We start from the raw sequence: 17,399 nt of genomic DNA, 5'->3' as shown, positions 1-17,399 counted from the left end.
TCCAGGAGGTCTTGTTTTTCTCTCAGTGCCAGGGATGGAAACGTGGTCCCTCCACACGCTAGACAGCGCCGCCCTCGCTGGAGACACCCCCAGCCCTTTCTATTTCGAGGCAGGGTCTCGCCAAGTTGCTGAGCTGGCCTCGAACTTGCCATCCTCCTGCCTCAGCCTCCCGAGCCCCTGGGTTACAGGCCTGGGCTGCCGCGCCCAGCGGTTTTTTTTTTTTTTTTTTTTTTTTTTGAGAAACTCAGGAACCAGGCTGAGCCGCCCCCTTGAGGGAAGGTCTGGAGTGAAGATGGTAACGGAAGGGTGGTCCCCGTTCAGAGCAGAGCGTGGGGGCCCCTGGGCTCAGGGCCAAAGGCGGCCCCTGGCACGGGGTGGACAGGGACCCACGCCATCTGCCCTGCCAGCGGCCTCGGCTGCCTCATCTGCAGGGCTGGCGACTGGACTGCCGACATGACCAGCGTCCCCGGGGAGACACGGCCACGTGGCCCCAGGAGCAGCCCGCCTGTTCCTCCCAGGCCTCGCCCTCCAGCTTCCTTGTTTCCTCGTCCATCTGGGCAGCGAGCTCCAGGGGAGATGGAGGTGGTGGCCGGAGCAGCCACCAGCTCCCTTGCAAGCCCCCGGCATGGAGAAGGGCCTTCTCCCTCCCCGACTCCCGAGGCCCAGGCGGACAGGAGAGAAGGGGGCTCCGGGGAAGAGCAGCGTGTCCCGCCAGGAGGACAGGGAGGACCGGCAGCGCCCACAAGGACTCGCAGCCACGTCAATGTCACTCATATTTAAGCCGCAAGATTGGATGGAGGGCTCGCGGGGGTGCACGCGTGATCCCAGTGATTCCGGAGGCCGAGGCAGGAGGCTTACAAGTTCAAGGCCAGTCTCAGCAAATTATTGAGGCCCTAAGCAATGTCTTCAGGACCCCAGAGTTTTGAAAACCTCTGCAAAGCCCACAGGCCAGCAGGGTCTCTCTCAGGGGCGGGGGTGGCCCTGAGATTTCCCTTGCACAGCCCAGGGCTCCCGGAGAGGACCTGCGATGCTCCCGGGCTCGAGTCTCCTCCGTCCTTACAGCGTGGGATGCCAGCCCCACCAGGAGGGCGCCAAGGTACAGGCCTGGAGCGCCAGCCCCGGGCCTCCGAACAATGGCCTCTTTGTCTGCTCTGCCTTCAGCTCCCAGCCCCGACCCCGAAGGGCCTGGGCCTCCTGGGAAACTCCAGCCTCCCACGTCATCTCCTCCTTGGCACTTGTCCCCAGACGGGACGAGCCAGTGTCACCAGAACAGAATCAGACTACATCGTCCACCCCTCACCGAGGCCCCGGACAGCGCCGAGACCACCCTGCCCACCCGGGGCGCCCGGCCAGCCCAGGGGCACCCGCGCCCCAGCCGGCAGGCCTTGCCAGTCGTCTGGGCACTGAAGGGAGGAGCGTCGCCAGAGTTGCCTCAGCTCCTGGGCCGGAAGGTGCCGGAGCTCCAGCGCCAGCCTCAGGAACGGTTCCGAGGCCTGGGAGGCACCCAGCGCCAGGGGACCCTCAGGGTCATCGTCCCCACCCTGCCCCAGGCAATCCCAGAGAAAGTGGGGATGACCCCAGGACCGTTTCCTAAGGTGTCGCAGGACTCAGGAAGGTGAGGCTGTGTGTCCAGTTTCTCCCACTGACGCCCAGACCTGGGTTCAGAGACGGGCATGGGTATCTAGTTTTTTATTTATTTACTGATTTTTGCAGTGTAAGGGGTTGAACCCAGAACCTTCCACATGCTGGACAATTGCTGTACCACTGAGCAACACCCCCACCTGTTTTACTTTTTGTCTTGAGACAGGTCTCACTAAATTGCTGAGACTGGCCTCTAATTAGCAATCCTCCTGCCTCGGCCTCCCAAGTGGCTGAGATTATAGGCGTGCACCACTGCGCCCAGCTTCAGTATTTTAAATGGAAACGTATACATTTGTTTCTCAGAATTGCCCGAAGGCCTGACAGGCTCATGGCCCAGTGTCCAAAACTCACAAAGAAACAAAGGCTGGTATTCAGAGCACGGCCCTTGGTGCATGTTTGGTTTGGCCCTTTGGTTTGGGAGACCGACCCACTTCCCTCCCTGCGTCCTGTTAGCCTCAGACTGGCTGCTGCAGCCTGAACCCAAAGCCACAGAAAGAGTCCCAGGCGGGAGCCCACCCAGGCCCCGTGCCCCGTCAGCAGTCCACCCCCCCAGGGTCCATGGACATGAGACCTGCCTCCCAACCCAGCAGGGGCTTCTCAACTCTGCGTGACTGCCCCCAACTCCACCTCGCACACTTAATGTCCACAAGAGGCAGGTCGCAAAGCCCCCGCTGGCCAGAGCACCTGACCCCAGGTCACAGGCAGCCCGTCATGTGGCACCTCCCAAGGGCAGGGCGGTGGCAACTCCAGCCCTGCACTCACCTCCCGCAGCCGGACACTGTCCAGCCCCTTGCTCCAGCTGACGCCACCGTCAGAGCTCCCTGCAAGGCGACCTCCAAGGACGGCCCACTCCAGGCCGCTCCTCCTCCTCCCGAGGCTCGGCTGGCTTCCCTCCCCAGATCCCACCACCCAGGGTTCTTGTGCGAACGTGCACCGTGCCGCACCCGGGGCCAGCGGGCCCACAGGAAGCCCTCGGCCTGCTCTGGGAGGCCTCTGCCATGAAGCTGGCCTCAGAATCACCCCTTCAGAGGCAGGGGTGGCAGAAGGGGGCATGGACAGCTCATCCTGGTGCCCCTCTGGCAGGAGCCACGTAGGAAGAGGCGGAGACAGAAGGCTTCGCCCAGGTACCTGGGTAGGAGCCGTCACAGAGAGCACACAGAAGTCACAGCCATAACTATACAGCTGTCCCCTCGTCCACCAGGGACACATCCCAGGACCCCAGTGGATGCCCGAAGCAGACACTCTATGCTTTTGCCCACACATGCCTTTGACAAAGTCCAGTTTATAAATTAAGCATGGGCCAGGCGTGGTGGCACATGCCTGTAATCCCAGAGACTCGGGAGGCTGAGGCAGGAGGATCCCAAGCTCAAGGCCAGTATCAGCAACTTAGCAAGATCCTGTCTCAAATTTTAAAAAATAAAGCTCAGTGGCAAAGTGCCCCTGGAGTCGATCCTCGGTACCAAAAAAGATTTTTAAAAATAAATTCGGCACATAAAAGATCAATAGGTAAAACTAAAATTGAACAATTACAAGGATTCACCAGACAGAGGGTGGTTGGCATCCCAAGCGCCACAGCACGTGATCTCGTCCTGCTAGTCAGGACAACACAATTGAAAACTTACGACTCGTTCATTTCTGGAATTTTCCATGCTGTATTTTTGGACTGTGGTTAACCACAGGAAACACACTGCAGAAAGCGGAACCATGGATCGGGGGACAACCCGAGGCTCAGCCCAGGGTCCCCACCATGCACCCGTCCAGTGACTCCCTGGGAACCTCTGCCACACCCTGGGAGCCGTCATCGTCCCCACTGGACAAAGGAAAGTGACTCAGCCTTGAAGTCAGGCGTGAGAGTCCCCAGGCGCGTGAGCGGCAGAGCGAGACTCGAACCCAGGCCAGCCAGCTCCCTGGCCCACCTGGACCGGCCACCACGCTCCACACCTAGAGGCCAAAACCCGCCTGCTGCAGCGCACGCAGCGAACGCCCCGCAGGCAGGGCGCGAGCCAGCCCTGCGCCACCTCTGCCTGGGAAGTCCTGCACGCCCCACCGCGTCCCCACCTCCTGGAGGCCACAGACACAGCCACTCCGAGCACAAAGACGGCCGACGGCCGATGGCCACGGCGAGGGCAGCACCCGGCCACGGAGAGCTGGGACTCTCCCCGCCCTGGGCCCTCGGGTCACCTCTGGCCAGCTCTGGCCCTCCCAGTCTCCGCCATCAAGCACTGGCTGCTCGCAGTCGCCGCCGGGTCAACACCGCTGACCCTCCTCTTCCTAGAGCGCTGGACGCGGCTGCGGGATGCGCGCCCACCCAGGCACCCCGAGCTGGCGGCAGGGACCCGCCCTCCGGCCTCGCTCCGCCCACCGATGGCCCTGCTCCCCTGCTCCTGGTGACCCCGTCGCTGCCTCCCAGGTCTCCGTGGAGAGCCGGGTGGGATTCGCTCTCCACACAAGCCTGGCTTTGTCTCTCGACTGAAAGGCGGACTCGGTCTTGGGCCACCGTCCTCAGGGGGAACAGAGGTGACCCAGACGGGAGCCCACGAGGCCCCGAGGCCAGCGGGGAGCTGGGCTGCCTGCTGCGCTCTGTCCCTGGAATTCGTTCTCAGGAACACTTGGCGAGTCACCCCTCAGCCCAGGGCCTCGCTGGGGCAGCGGCTTCCTCTCTGGTGCTAGTAAATACGGACAGCCACGCGGAGCCCCCTGCGGCCAGCACTGCCGGGCTGGGAGGCAGGTGCTCTCAGGACCAGAGCGGGCAGGCCCCCGGCAGCGGCTCCCCAGGGCTCCGAGGCTCAGCCCTAGGACGCGAGAGCCGCGCAGCTCCCCAGGCCCAACCAGGGTCCTGACCCACGCTGGCGTCAGTGGACAGAGGCCAGGAGAGCCGCTTCAACACCCCACGCTGCACAGAACTGCCTCCCACAGCAAAGACGCTCCAGCCCCAGACACCAGGCGTGAGAAGCCCTGCGGGGACAGGTGGCCTGGGGGACAGGCGGCCTGGGGTCAGCCTGGCCCTGTCACCGCCAGCCGGGAGACTTGAAACACACTTCCTAAACCCCTCGAGCCTTGCTCTCCTCATCTGTAAAGTGGGCATAAGGCTCTGTCGAGGTGATTGAATCATGAAGCACAGGCGAGGCCCTTAGCTTCTGCTCCAGGATCGGCCAGGGAGTGGGGCCGGGGTCCAGCAGGCAGGAGGCCCTCCCAGCACCACGGAGTCCTAGACCACAGAGCCTGGGGACATGTCCCTCATGTGGAAAAGGGGTCTCTGCAGAGGCCGTTAAGCTAGGATCCCAGATTCCATCGAGCTGGACCACGGGGCGGGCCCTTCGTCCCCAGGGACTGCCCCAAGCTGTCCTCCTGCACCTGGCTCAGGACAGTGGGAAGGGGCAGCATGTCCTCACACACCGCCGGGCAGCCTGGAAATGCTGACGTCACTGGCTGAGGTCCCAAGCCCCCACCCTCTCTGGGCTGTAGCCTCCACTCCCTGACCTCTAACACCGAGAAGGCCGGGTGCAGCTCCCTAGAGCACTTGCCTGCAAGGCCCCGACTCCATCCCCAGCACCTCCAAAGCAAAGGAACGGCCATGAAGTCAGGAGGCAGCCTGGGCCAACTGCCTCCCACATGTCCTCAATGTTGAACCCTGGATGTGGCTAGTGACCTCCTGATAGATCTCCAGGCCCAGGTTAGGCCTGCGATTCAACAGTGCTACTATTACACCCCAGACAGGTGAGTAAAAGGCTTCCGCGCGGCGGGGTGCAACACGCCCTGGAGCACTGACTCAGCACCCCCTTCTAGATTATTCTTCCCCTTCCTTGCTTCACGACCAGGCCCAATGGCACAGTGCACAATCTGCCCAACCATATGCAGCAGCCCTGATACTAATTATCTGGGAAGCTGAGCCATAAAGTATCCCAAAAGGAAGAGGAGGATGTCCCAGGGGCTGAGGTTCAGGGTGGACTCTGATGTGGGGCTGGAGAAGACACTTACCTCAAAGCTTGTGGTCAAGCTAGGCACACCCTCCTCACTAATGTGGCTGCTGTGGCCACTGAGACCTGGGATGGCGTCTCCTCCCGCTCAGAGCGGGCTGCTCGGGGACACATCTCCGTCACCTCCAACATCAGGACCTGAGATGAGAAGGGTTGAATGGGACACAGCGTGAGGGGGGGTCAGACAGCCAGCAGGCCCACCCACACTGCCCGCACGTCCTTCAGGATACTCCAGACAACAGGTGAGACGGCGTGCGAGGAAACTCGGCAGCAACAGTGCCGCCGGAAGGGAAAGACGGGAAATAACCTGTGTGCCCAGCAACTGGGGATGGTCAGATAAACTGCCACCGCTCACAATGGGGAACACTGAGTAGCCTTTAACCCCAACAGGGTGGCTGGACCCACAGGGCCGGGGCAAGCTCTCCAGAAGTCAGGTGGACAAAGCAAGAAGCAGAAACGTATCTGGCATAAAAATGCACCTGTATGAAAATAGAAATGGGCCACCTAGACTTACAGGTGAGCTTTCACACCTGCAGGTGCCCAGGATGAAGCCAGAGGCACAGAGAAACTGTGAGTGGGGAGTGGGCAGGGTGGCTAGGGGACGGGGGTGCAGCTCACTCTTAACTGTGTCCTCCTGTGGGTCCCCAGGTTTATGAGACGCACAGGGCTCTTTCCTGCCCCAGGGTCTTTACGCTGCAGCTTCCTTCCTGGATGAGCTTTCCCCCATCTTCCTATAGCCAACCTCTTCCTAATCCTTCTACAGAAGTGTCACGTCCTAGGGTAGGGTACAGCTCCGTGGTAGAGCACGTGCTTAGTCAGTATAGGCAAGTCCCTGGGTTCAATCTGCAGACTAAAAAACGTCACTTCCTCAGAGAGGATTCCTGACCATTCAAAGTCACAGACATCACCAGGTTGTTTAACCTCATTCCCACCATCCACTGCCTTTAATTTTTTTTGGTACTAGAGATTGAAACCACTGAGCCACATCTCCAATCTTTTTTTTTTTTTGAGACAGGGTCTTGCCAAGTTGCTGAGGCTGGCCTCAAACTTGCGATCCTCCTGCCTCAGCCTCCCGAGTTGCTGGGCTTACAGACCAGTACCACAGTGCCTGGCTCTACCAACACCTCCAGCCGCCTTGTTGTGTGGATTGTACTCAACAGGTGACATACATGGTATGTACATGACACCTCAGTAGAGGTGCTTCTGAAAAGCACTCCCACCTGCTGAGGAGTCACCATGGAGGACGATCCCAACAGCTCCGTCACTGATGGTCTGTGCAGCTAGGAGGGGTCTGAGGGGGAGGGCCAGCTGGGTCCTCAGAGACACAGGGATGCTGGGAAGCCCAAGGCTTCCGTGCGCTCCCACCTGGCCCTGGCCCTGGCCCAGGCGGTGCGGTGAGCCTGTCCTCTGAGGCAGACAGCATGGCCAGCCAGGGGTGCGGAGTGGACGTGGGCAGTCAAGTCCCAACTCTGCCTCTCGCTAGCTGTGTGGCCTCGGGCAAGTCATTTTATCTCCGAGTTACAGCTTCCTTACTTAAAACTAACTGATAACCGTAATTTACTAATGGGTACAGAAAATCAGACAACCCACGTCGACTACCAGCACAGCTCCTGAGCCACAGTAATCCTCCCAAAACGCTGGCAGCAGGGACAACAAACGTGGCTTCGTTATTCAGAAAAATGGTTGGTCTCCCAACAAGGGGTGGAGGGGCGAACGCTTCCCCTGAGAGGCAGGCCCTGCTTGTTTCTTTCTGTGCAAGACAGAGAGCCACGTTCCAGGGACTTGCATGGAACTTTCTAGAGTCAACTCACCCCCTAGTAGCGAAGGCAGTGTTGAATTTAAGGTGGATTCTCCCACGAAAGCTCACAACCAGCGATCCATCTCCACTGAGGACAACCTGGGACCAAGACCAAGCCAGCGCCCCCGCGCCAGAGAGGGAGCCAGCCAGCCAGGAACCTGGGCAGGACCAGGCCTGAGGCTTGACAATAGCAGTTAACAACAGGGATCCTCTCCTGTCCTTAAGGACGCTGCTCACAAAGAGCTTTCATGTTTGGGGGGGGGAGGGGAGGGGAGGGGGGGAGGAGGAGGGGAGGGGGAGGGGAGGGGAGGGGGGGAGGAGGAGGGGAGGGGGAGGGGAGGAGAGGGGGAGGGGGAGGGGAGGGGCGCACTTACCACCCCGGGCAAGGCTGGGAGCACAGGGTGGAGTGCACCCCGCACAGGGAGCATCGTCCCAGGTCCTTGGTCTTGAGCAGCTGGTCCCCGTGGCACTGGTACCTGGTGGGACACCCGCCCAGGATGTCCACCTGGGCAGGAAGGCAGGGTCGTCAGCCCACCTGCCCCGGCTCAGGCCTCACCTCCTGGAGGGCCCGGGGGGCCCTGCACCAGGCTCAGCACCCAGAGTGGCTCAGCGCGGCAGGGACACAGGTGAACCGCGGGCCCACCACGCAGAGGAACTGGAGTGGGCAGTGACCCCGCGCAGCGCTCTCAGGGGACGCAGGGGTCAGACCCCCCCCACGCCCCTGCCGGCCGCGGCAGCCCCGGGGAGCACCGGGTACCCCAGGACGCCCCAAGAGCTCGGTGCCCCACCTCGGTTGGGCATGGAAGCAGCCGCTGCTCAAAGCTGCCCCCAGGCTGGTTGCCGCTGGGACACGGTGGGAGAGCCAAGTGTGAAAGGCTGAGCTTCCAAGCGCTGCCCCTCTCCAACGTCCCCAGGGATCCCAGCAGGGCACCCACGAAGCCACCTGCTCTCCTGACTGCTTTGAACTGAAGGCACCAGAAGAGCCGCCGAGGCTGCGGGCAAGGTTCCCTCTGGACTCCCGCCTCCGCCTAGGGACAGATCCGCCCCAAGGAGCTGGCCTGTCACCAGCGCCCCCCCACGGGGTGTCAGCTACCAGGAGAGAGTGACCAGAGGTGATCAGTCAACCCCACACCCAGATGAGCTCGTCCCGTCCCGTCCCCACATCTCCCTGGCCGGCCTCAGGGCCCTCCTCGGCTGGGAGGGTGCACAAGCTCCCGGCTCCCTGCTCTGTGCTCACTCCTGTCCCCAAGCCGCCTGTGCGTTATAGTAACAGCGGCGGACACCTGTCCGGTCATCGCCTGAGCCCAGTTCATTTCCTAGACTCAGCTACGGATCCCACGGTGGAGGAAGAGGCTCTCTGCCCCGCAGGGCCCACCAGGGAGGCCCTCGTTAGGAGGAGGCAGGGCTGAGGGGCTGCTGGGATGGGGACCCAGGCAGTGGGGAACCCCTGGGCTGGAAGTGAGGGGAGGGTCAGCCGCCACCTGGACAAGGAATGAGGAGTCCTGTCCAGGGAGGAGCTACTCACCGAGTCTCACGGGACCAGCCGGGAAGGAGTGGGACCAGAACCCAGCCCAGTGCCTTCATGGCCCCCGGGACATCTGGAGGTGAAGGGACCAGACAGGGAGGAGGGGAGGGGAGAGACGTGAAGCGCTGCCCTGCGCGGAGACAGAAGAGAGCCGTTCCCAGCCAGGGGGAACCGCCGAGGCCCCGAGCCCACTGGCCAGCAGGCAGAACCTCGGGACACGAGGGTCCCCACTTCTACCTCCCCCGGAGGTCCCTGCTCTCCCTCCCCAGCCCAGTCAAAGTCCGGGGCCTTGCCAAGGCCGTCAGTCCCCTGGGTCTCAGGCCGTGGGCTTGAGAAATGCTAATGGTTCTGCCCCTCCCAGAATAAGCAAGTCACTCTGGCCTCCTCTCCTCGGAGCTGAGCTGACGTCCCCAGCCTCGATTTAGCATTTCTGATGGGCACGGGGGACAATAGTTCCCTTGGAGCGGACTCTCCCTGAGCTTTTCAGCGGGATCAGCCCCTGGCCAGCATCCCCCATCTCAGTATTCCCGGACAAAGGCTTTATTTTTTAACAAATGAATTTGCAATAAAAAAGGCAGAGGAATCTGAGAAGATGGGGCTGCCTTAGGCTGGCGGCCACTCTGAGCTGAGGACACGGAGGCCACGGTCAGGCAGGCCTGGGAAACCAGCCAGAGGGAGAGTTCCAGGCCTGGCTGGTCACAAAGGGGCTTAGCTGGGAGAGGACAGGGGTCTCGTCCACCTCGGCAGGCTGGGGGAGGGGAGGGCAAGCCTACATGGGCCCAGCACCCCCTCAGCCAGAGCCTTCCAGGTCCCGCTCCAGGTGATGTCCGAGGGGCGACGGGTGGACGTGAAATCTGGACACGCTGGGGTGACAGGTGGGAAACACGGGGCAGGGTCCTCTCACCAGGTACGAGAAGGACGCTTGAGGCTCTCTGGAGTCACCAAGGCTCCGAGTCAGGACAACTCGTCAGCGTCTGATCTGGGCGCCTGACGAAACCAGAACACAGACGAACTTCTCTTTGGGCTTCAGTCCAAGAAGGCGCCTCCCCACGGCAGGGAGTCACCCAGCTGGGTTTTCCCAGTCCAACCTGGGGCACCCAGAGCCCAGTAGCCATCAAAAAGACGCTGCAGGGGTCAGGTCCCCACGCCCAGCCCCAGGCCAGGGTACCGACCTCCAACTCTGACTCCTTCAGAACCTCCACCTGGGACCCCAGGACGGACGTCACTGCAAGTCTTGGAGCTGAAGCAGAGAGTGCTGTGTGCAGGTGGCCTCTCCTGGGACAGCCCAGGGCCTCCCAGCACCCCACCAAGAAGGCACTTCTGGGGCCCAGCAGGGTCCCTCCCCCAGCAGAAGGTTCTAGTTCCTGCATTGGATGCCAACGTCTCCAACAATAAGTCACGGCAACAGTCAGGTGCCTACTGCTCCCAGCGGAAGGCTTGGAAAGTTTTTTTGCCCCCAAAGCCCCTGAAGGTTGGTTGAGGAAGTGCCACGACTGTCCACTACAAAGACGGTGACACTTGAGAAGCAATGGCGAAAGGCACAGCCCGTGACCCATGGAGAGCCTTAGTGTCCCCATGTCACCATGGCTGCGGACGTGGGTGGACCGCAACAAAAGACTCGACGGACAAAAAGCACGGTTGTCCTGTCACTTGCCTTCCTTACACAATTGATTTCACTTTTTAAAAATTTAATCGAGGCCCAGGGATCCAGCTCAGTGGTAGCGCTCTTACCTAGCATGTGACGCCCGGGTTCCGGCCTTATCAATGCAAAAAATAAATGAGGGAGGGAGGGAGGGAAGGAGAACAGAAGACTGCTGTTTAGAGCATTTAGTTTTACAGCAAAACCGAGCAAAAGTGAAGAGATTCCCACGTGCCTCCCTGCTCCCCCACCCAAAACCTCCTCCCCGATCTGCATCTCCCACCAGTGGTCAACCAGGTGCCATCAGCTGACGTGATTGACATGTCACTATCATACAGGTGCGTGGTTTGCATGAGGGGTCACGCTGTTCATTCTGTGTTTAGACTAATGCATAATGACATGCAGTTGCCACCAGAGTGTCATACGGAATCTTCCACCGTTCCATGTATTCAAAGTGACTGTCATTCACCTTGTCTAAAATCCAATTCCTCTGTCACCTCAAAACCAGCTATGGTCCCAGTCGTCATGCTGGAAGTCCTGGGGTGAAATGCAGTTCTGTTTGGCATTAAGATGTTTTCCCAAGGATAGGACGTGGCTCCGTGGTAGGCTTGCCTAGCATGCCCCAGGCCCTGGGTTCTGTCCTCAGCACCATACACAAAGTTTTCCCAGGCAATAAATCCCTCTAAATCATCACCAATGCCATTTCTTATCTGAATTCTTGCTTCAAAGCCATGTCTTTTCTCAGAGGCTGAGGCAGGAGGATCATAAGTTGGAGGTCAGCCTCAGCAACTTAGTGAGACCCTGTCTCAAAATAAAAAATATAAAGGGCTGGGGAAGTGGCTCAGAGGTAGAATATCCCTGGGTTCAATCTCCAGCACCTAAGGAGAAAAACCATCCCTTAATACATATCCTATATGTTCAAAAAGTTAAAGAGACTTGGAAGGTAGAGATAAAGGCCACTGAACCATACACTTCATGGTTAAGAGTAAATTTTGTATCATTTGTATTTTTTTTTAAAGGAATGAAGTTCTGATACATGCTAGGACATAGGTGAACCCTGAAAACATTACACCAAGTGAAAGAAGCCACATACGCAGGACAAATATCGGTTCCCCTCACATGAAGGACCTAAGGTAAGAAAATTCAGGGAAGGTAGAGGTCGCAGGGTGGGTTTGGGGAGTTCATGCTGAAGGTGCATCCCCTTCCTGTTTGGAGATGGACGGTGCAAATGGTCACCAAGGATGTGAATGTACTTAATGCCACTGAACTGTGCTTAACAATGTCACGTACGTTTTTCAAACACAGCAGCCAGATGCAAAAGATGACAACCCCTATGGTTCCATTAAGGAGAAATTCAAAGACAAGCAAAGTGGCCTGGCACAGTGGCACACACCTGTAATCCCAGTGGCTCAGGAGGCTGAGGCAGGAGGAACACAAGTTTGAGGCCAGCCTCAGCAACTTGGCAAGACCCTGTCTCAAAATAAAAAGGTTCAGGGATGTAGCTCCGTTTAGGAGGCCCCGGGTTCAATACTGCAAAATATTTTTAAAAAAGGCAACTCAGAGCTATCAGATGAAGCTACTCTACATGAAAACACAAAACAGTTTTGAGAAAGTCTTAGCAGCAAGTGTTCCGAACAGTTAAAAAATGCTTCACAAGTGTGCCAAAAGACTTCAGGCAAAACTAAAAGGCCATTTACATAGGGTGGGAAAGCGTGTCCAGAAATGGGGCAGAAGAAAGTGGGTGGGCACTTCCACTTGCAGGAACACTGGGGAGCGCTGGGTCAGTCCTGATGAAAAGGGACCTGCAGCCCCCAGTGAGCCTCACCCACGATTCTGCCAGAACAAGCACCACTCACTTTACCATTTGCCTCTAACCTGGCCAGAGGATCCAGGCCCTGGAAGGCCAGGGTTCTGCCTGGGAGCCCCCGCCAGGTCTCGTGTTTCCAACCCCATCCGCCCCTTTGTCTAAAGGCCTTCTCACCCCACAGACCTGCGGATCTGGCCTGCTTTCCCTAGGAGCAGCCCGCCCCACCCTGTGGCCCCTCTTGCTCTAAGAACGGCCTCCTACACCCCTTCCCACCCCACTGCTGCTCTCCTGCTGGACCCACTAAGGCACCTCCTACAACCAAAATGGCGCCCCTCGTCCATCTTCTCTGGAGTCCTCACTTGCTGGATACGAATTCCCTCAGAAAATTCCTCTGTGTTCAACAGAGTGGAAATTCTGAGGGCTGTGACTTCCCCATGGCCCTCCCCAGCGTCAACCCGACCTCCCAGCTGCCCCAAAACACTCACCCATAAGGCCATCTGGCATGGGCCAAGCACGTCCAAGATGGCCAAGCCTTGGAGGCCCACTTCCCTCCACAGGGGCCCTCTGCAGGCTGGTGCTGGTGGAAAAGTGATAGACGTATCTGGTGCCCACAGGGAGATGGGGCCCAGCTGACCCTGGAGGGCACAGAGGGAGCAGGTCACTTGACAATCTGTCACCCCCCAGGACTATCTAGGCAGCCTTGTTCCCACTGCCCCCTTCCCAGCTGGGTCCTCAGCTGCCTGGCCCAGCTTAGCAAGGCCAGGCAGCTGTGCAACCCCACGAGGTTGTAGAAGAAAATGGAGACATTAGGTGCTCAATTAACGTTAGCCGGTGTCACTACGGGCTGGGCCCGATTCCGAGTGCTTTATACACAAAGTTTCTCAGTCTCAGCACTATTAATATTTTGGGTGGGAATTCTATTGTGGAGGCTGCTCTATGTATTTTAAGAAGGTTTAGAAGCTTCTCTGGCCTCTACCTGCTATGCTCTAATCATGACAATCAAAAACACCAGGACGGTACTAAATTTCCCTCGGGAGAGGGGACAACTATTCCGGTTGAAAAACGTTGATCTACACTGACATTAACTCATATACACCTCATAACCAATTTCAAAGTAGGGAGTCCTTATTTTCTTCATTTTACAGAAGAGACTGAGGCTCAGAGAGGTCAACTAACTTACCCAAGAGCACACAGCTGGCATTCAACCCTTGGGAGACCGGCTCCTCACCCCCTGCCTGATGGACATGCAGTGGAGGCTGGCCTCTGATCTTTGTAGAAGACCAAGTCTGTACCCTCAGCCAGAGGGTCGCTCTAGGGAAGAGCCGATTTAGGAAATAGAGGGTCCAAATCTGTCCGGGCCAGGACAGCAATTGTGACACCGGATTGCAGGCGCCACCTGTTCCCAGGCGTGTGCCTAGATCGACATGTCACCTCAGTCTCACTGAGGGGTGACCACGCCTCCTGCTCCCAGCAGGCTCTCTGCAGACCACCTGCTGGCGAGGGCCACTCCACCTGCAGCCACCAGGCACGAGGACCCAGCCTGGGGCTGGGCTGGCCACTCGCTCCTCTGATGGCCGGGTTCCCCGGGAACCAGCCAGGGCCCGAGGCTGCCCCAGTCACACCGTGCAGTTGCTGTCCCCCATGCTGCCCATCCTGGCTGGGCTCCTGGTCACCACAGGGGGGTCAGGTGTCCCGAGAGGCTTGCTCATCCACACAAGGCTTCCCATCCAGCCAGCGAGTCCAAGATTCCTGGAAATACAAATCAGATGGAACCAGGGTGAAGCCAGAAAGGCAGGGACCACCACCCTAGGGGCACCCAGAGAACCTGAAGGGCCCAGGGACCAAGAGGACAAGAAGAGGTGACACTCTCTACCCCGGCCCAGCCTTGGTCCCGTCTTGGATCCTGGGCCCACTTCCTGATGGCTCCCGCGGGTGACCTGGGGCCTTTGCGGACCCCCTCCCTCACCACAACCGAGTCCCGCAGGCCGGGAAGACCCCCCGGCCCACAGCAAACACAGGCCTCCGGGCCTCTGCTCACCCTTCCCTCTTCCCCTCCCTGCCCCGCTCTGTCCACCCACCTGTCCAGCCACATGTCCTCCCCGTGGCTCGCGTGCCAGGCAGTGCCACATCTTCTCTGACCTGGCCAACCGCAGTAGCCTCCCAACTACCCCCGCTGTGTCCAGAGGCAGCCCCCCCCAGCACCCAGACGGGCCCACCCGTGCTGGGCAGGCGCTCGACCTGAGCTGCTCCCTGAGCCCAGAGCCATCTTTGAAAAACCCCAGTGGCCTGCACCCAGAATCCCGGTGACTCGAGAGGCTGAGGCAGGAGGATCCCAAGTGCAAGGCCAGTCCCAGCAACTCAGCAAGACCCGGTCCCAAAACAGAACGGGCTGGGGATGTGGCTCAGCGAGAGCAGCCCCGGGTGCAACCCCGGGACAAACCCATTCACAGGGTCACATTGCCACCCAGCTCAGCGGCTCCTGAGCCAGCCTGCTCCTGGCCCCTACCTGCCGGCCACACCCCGCAGGCTCGCGCTCCTGCCCAAGCCGGCAGCTCCACTGGCTCCCGGCCTCGCCCCGCCTGCTGCGGGCCTGGACGCAGGCCCGGGGGCCCACCCCGGCCGCCCCGCCTGCAGGAGGCCACGCACCTCACTCCCTCCAGAACCCTTGGAGAAGTTGGGATTGACTAACCCCTGAGTTGACTTATTTAACACCCTCCAGCTTCCGGAAAAGAACCTGGTCCCCAGAGAGACAGGAGGATTGCACCTGTACACACAGCCGCACGCGTGGCTCCCACCACGCGCCCGCCACGGGGACCAGCAAGTTATGCTTGCAACCTATTCAGCCTCCCTAACAGTCCCCCAGAGGAAGCGCTGTAATTACTCCCATTTTACAGACGAAGACACTGAGGCCTTAAGCCACCTGCCCAGGGGCTCAAAGCTGGTCAGTGATGGAGCCAAGACTCAAGCCACAGCCTGGCTGGATCCACAGCCTCATCACCACGTGGGCGCGAGTAAGATGGAAGAATGGAAGGCAGAGCAGGGGCGGGAGGGAGCCAACCAAGAGCCTGGAACGTGGGCTCTCAGCAAGTGCACGACACCCCCTCCTCAGCCTCCCACATGTCCGCCCCCACCCCCCACCAGGGCCAGGCATCTGTCTGCGGCCTTGTTCACACTATGGCTCTTCAGCAACAGCTCCTGTCCTCCCAACCACCCTGCCCAACCTGTGCCAGCCTGTTTCATCCTTTGGAAAACAAATCCCTCCCCACAATGGGGGAAGAGCATGTTCCCCATCTCGCCTGGACCCCTTGAAACAACTAAACATGGTGTGATACCTGGCAGGATTTTTCTCCCCTGAATATCTTGGCTCATGTAACAAAACCCCCTTTGCATTCAAGCAGGATATCGGTGAAGAAAACCGCATTGCCAACTCTCGGCCCCATCAACTTCCGGTTGCAACAATCTGACGGCGTGGCCTGTGGGCACCAAATCCAAGCACCTTCAACTCAGTCGTGTCTCCTGCTTGATTGACAATTGCTGCATCTGCTCTCTGGGCCAAACCTGCCAGAGGGGACCTGCCAAGACCTCCAGGAGGGAGACGTGTCCCCAGAGCATTCTGCCCAAACCAGGTCTATGCCCTTCCATGTCTGAAGCCCTTGAGAAGTGCATTTTAATTTTGTAAAAGGTTTCAGGACAACCAAGGTCGTTTAATGATAATCCACAATAGATTGAGCAAGGAGGGGAACACTTTGCGTGTCGGAGGTAATAAATCTGCACTCTCCTCTTGCTAACTTCTAAGGAGAGATGGGGAATGGACTGAAATCAGGGTCATCTCTACAGCCAGGAAATGAAACCAGGTCTCATTTCCGCCTCGGCAGATGTCAGTTCTGATCACAGTTTATCCATTTACCCAGCCAACGAGGATTCACAGATGCCTACCACGTGCCAGGCACCATCAGCCCGCCCTGGCCGGCCGCCGCCACCAGCCACACGTGGCTCACGTGTTGGAGAAACTTCTCATCTGATTAACCATTTATATGAAAACCGAGCTGGATTCAGTTATTGGGAAACTATCAAACATGTTCAAAATGTCTTAGTACCCGTTGCAACTCTCCATCTGAGGAGATCTAAAGGCAGATCGAGTATTTACGGTGAAAACGTAGCATTCAAGTTGAAATATGCTCCAAGTATAAACTCTAACTGAATTTCAAAGGATAGAAAAGGTCTCATTTCTTTATATTGATTACAGTTTATGGTGGTGGTCTGCATATACTGCGTTAAGAAAACAGGTTCTAGAAATTAATTTCCAGCCATTCAAGGCTGAGGCAGAAGGATCAGAAGTTCCAGCCCAAGCTCAGTCATGTAGCCCAACGCGACCTCAAAATGAAAACATGGGCTGGGGTCCTGGCTCAGTGGTAGAGGGCCGCCTAGCCCGTGTGAGGCGCTGGGTTCCATCCTCAGCACCACATATAAATACACGAATCAAGTAAAGGCCTATTGATATCTAAAAATTTTTAAAAATAAAAAGTTAAAAAATAAGACCAAAAAGGGGTGGGGGGTGCATAGCTCAGTGACTCAATGAGCATCAACAGTAAATGAGCATCGATGTCACCTTCTTCCTTTTACAGCTTTTAAAACCAGGCAGGTTAGAACCACAGGCACTGCGTTTTTCTCCACTGGGGCAGCACACAGACAAGTCCAAGTTCATCCCACAGCTTCGCCCCGCCGAGGAGAAGCGCTTAACATCCCCAAACCCGCGGGCGCGCCCCACACCAGGCGCCGAACCCGGAGCGCTTCCTCAGCCCGGCTGGAGCGGAGGTCGCTGATGGAGGCTGGAAGCGAGAGTTGAGGCTACTGGGAACTCAGACTCCCCCGACCCCGCGAAAAGCGAACCGAACCGAGGAGCGGGAGGTAAAGGGCACCTGTCTACAAAAATGCTCTCCCGACGGGTGGGGTGCCGCTGCTCCGCAGGGACAGAGCCGCGAAGGCGACCCGGCCCGCAGGCGAACTTACTC

General features: G+C 58.6%; 3 long non-coding RNA genes across 3 annotated transcripts; all 3 read left to right on the top strand.

Moving 5' to 3' along the window:
* Positions 1 to 267: 267 nt before the first annotated feature.
* LOC124970344 (uncharacterized) lies at positions 268 to 7,646 on the top strand. The gene is made up of 3 exons (XR_007106104.1): positions 268 to 5,358; positions 6,009 to 6,134; positions 6,634 to 7,646. It is a non-coding gene; the product is annotated as an uncharacterized LOC124970344 (long non-coding RNA).
* Positions 7,647 to 7,798: 152 nt separating this feature from the next.
* On the top strand, positions 7,799 to 10,729 carry LOC124970483 (uncharacterized). The gene is made up of 3 exons (XR_007106132.1): positions 7,799 to 8,042; positions 8,331 to 8,528; positions 10,135 to 10,729. It is a non-coding gene; the product is annotated as an uncharacterized LOC124970483 (long non-coding RNA).
* Positions 10,730 to 10,734: 5 nt separating this feature from the next.
* On the top strand, positions 10,735 to 17,110 carry LOC124970484 (uncharacterized). Its single transcript, XR_007106133.1, has 3 exons — positions 10,735 to 10,918; positions 11,600 to 11,713; positions 17,013 to 17,110. It is a non-coding gene; the product is annotated as an uncharacterized LOC124970484 (long non-coding RNA).
* The last annotated feature ends 289 nt before the right edge of the window (positions 17,111 to 17,399 follow it).

This window comes from Sciurus carolinensis, chromosome 18 (assembly GCF_902686445.1).
Source record: "Sciurus carolinensis chromosome 18, mSciCar1.2, whole genome shotgun sequence".
Taxonomy (NCBI): domain Eukaryota; kingdom Metazoa; phylum Chordata; class Mammalia; order Rodentia; family Sciuridae; genus Sciurus; species Sciurus carolinensis.
Note: the sequence above shows the minus strand (reverse complement) of the source record. Positions and strands in the feature narration are given on the sequence as shown.